Source organism: Aotus nancymaae, unplaced genomic scaffold (genome assembly GCF_030222135.1).
Source record: "Aotus nancymaae isolate 86718 unplaced genomic scaffold, 86718_ANA_hifiasm-v0.15.2.pri h1tg000064l_1, whole genome shotgun sequence".
Taxonomy (NCBI): domain Eukaryota; kingdom Metazoa; phylum Chordata; class Mammalia; order Primates; family Aotidae; genus Aotus; species Aotus nancymaae.
The window spans coordinates 22,893,231-22,895,598 of record NW_026988479.1 but is presented as its reverse complement, the minus strand read 5'-3'; the positions used below and the strand labels follow the sequence as shown (position 1 = coordinate 22,895,598).

Genomic DNA, 2,368 nt, shown 5'->3' with positions numbered 1-2,368 from the left:
CTATGGCCAATGCTTGGGAATTAGAAGAAGACACTTTTGGCCAAAATGACTAAGAACTATTTCACCAAAGACTGGTAGAATCTTTCTTGTATTTTTTAATTAAAAATTCTTTTTTAATTGAGACCATCCTAGTCAACATGGTGAAACCCTGTCTCTACTAAAAATACAAAAAATTAGCTGGGCATGGTGGCGCACGCCTGTAATCCCAGCTACTCAGGAGGCTGAGGCAGGAGAATTGCCTGAACCCAGGAGGCGGAGGTTGCGGTGAGCCAAGATCGCGCCATTGCACTCCAGCCTGGGTAACAAGAGCGAAACTCCGTCTAAAAAAAAAAAAACAAAATTATTTTTTAATCAAAAAGAATTCGTGTTCAGTTATAGGATTCTTTAATTGAAAAGAATTCCTTTTTACTTGAAAATTAAAATTCTTTTCAATTAGAAAAGAATCTTGTAATTGAAAATAATTCTTTTTTAATTAAATAATTCTTTTTAATTATTCTTTTTTGAATTCGAAATGGAAAATGTTTAAATCTATCAAAGGCTGTGCCATTTGCTTTTTACATGCATCATCATACGCAAGTCATTTAACAAGTCTGATAGTTGTTATAATTCCTATTTCACATTAAAAAAGCAACCAGACACTTAGCTTAAATACCTTCCCCAAGGTATCACAGTTAAAGACTTGGCAGAGGGAGCATCCAAACCCACTTCTGTCTGACTTCAGAGTCCATGCTATCCAGCACCTAGTAACTTGCCCTAGTCAACCACTCATCTTTGGAAGTGTGAAAACAAAGTCTAGATTACACTCAGGGGAACAATAAAATGAGGTTCTAAGCAGCTGATCAGCAGTTGAATGAAAACATCTTTTTATTGTCAATGTTCAGTTCCCTTTAATGATCCCCATCTACACGAAGGGCAGGTACAGGCTGCTAGGCAATAGTAAAAAATGATTTCTTGGAGATCTCGCCCTGACTGAAGGATTGCCCAAATGCTTGAAGACCCCCTCCCAGGAAAAGTACTTTCCAACCAGTGTCTGGGTCTCCTTGCTTCCACGATCCAGTTTCTGCCTTTTATATAACTCAGAGACCACCTGCCAATCTGGACTCAGTGGAAAGGCAAACTCCTGGCCTTGGAAGACCCAGACTCCAGAAATGGAGCAGCTATTGTTGATTCCAAAGATGACAGTGGCAAAGGCATCTTCTTCAGCTTATCCAATAGCTGGAACATTCCAGCGATTCATGAAGAACTCAGGAAGGTCTGGATGAGTTCTTCAGGGAAGCAATACTCAGAGTACCACAGGGACCAGCCATCTTTATCAAAGTGCTCCCAAAAACACGGCAGTGCCTCAGAGAGCGGTCCTTGATGGAGTACTTGTGCTTAAATTCATCCAGCTTAAAGATATTCTTGAGCTGCTCACATTCCTTCATCTCCACCTCAGAAGCAGGGACGGCCACCTTTTTCTCCTCCTTCTCCTCCTTCTGCTCAGTCTGGGGCTTCTTCTTCTCTTCCCATGAACCCTTCTCTTTCCATGGAGTGTCCTTTTTAGGCTGGCTCTCTGCAAGTATTTTAGCATCAAAGTGGGCTGTGTTCTCACATAGTTTCATTTCCACCCAAGACAGCTTAGAACTGGGGATGGTAAATGTAGGCGAGGAACCAGCAGTTGGTAATGGGAAAGGCCTGGTAGAAAGAAGGCTCTAGAACCTACCTGCTTATAGAGTCACAACAAGGTACAGATAATCATGATGTCAGCTAACGTCACTTGTTCACCTACCAGAAAAGTCCCCATCTTCAAGTGAGCATCCAGCAGCCCCAGAACTCACCTCACCTCCTCCCCTGCATCCTGGGTGGCCTGTTTGTTGTGGTGTATTTGCCCAAGGTGGGAACACCCAAATACTGGCCATCATCAACAAAGCTCACTCATGCACCGCCTGGGCTGCTGCCTCTGAAACACTTCCCCTCAGCTCCTCATTGCTCACACAGGTGGCAATAGCATTGCTCTCTCACACAGAGAATCCATCGTCATCCTCAAATGCTAGAGTCTTGTGGGAAGGAAATTCAGGGGTATGGTTGCTTTTGCCAAAGTGGAAATGAAGTGGTTCGTAGAGCACACGAATCTGAACCCTCATTACCGAGCAGCAATAAGGACCTGCTCATCATATATTAGCCCGCTAGTTTTCAGGACATGTGTTCAGGCTCCCAGGCACCTTGGTGATTCCATAGAGAAAGAAGGTCAGTCTCTCCACACTGCAGCAACATAAACAAAAACATAGTTTTATTTTTTTCTTTTGAGACAGAGTTTCACTCTTGTCGCCTAGCCTGGAGTGCAATGGCACGATATCTGCCCACTGAAACTTCCGCCTCCCAGGTTCAA

The 2,368-nt window shown here is 43.4% G+C and overlaps 1 pseudogene; it reads right to left on the bottom strand.

The window, feature by feature from the left end:
• Positions 1-926: 926 nt before the first annotated feature.
• LOC105715412 (elongation factor 1-gamma-like) lies at positions 927-2,123 on the bottom strand (annotated as a pseudogene).
• Positions 2,124-2,368: the final 245 nt, after the last annotated feature.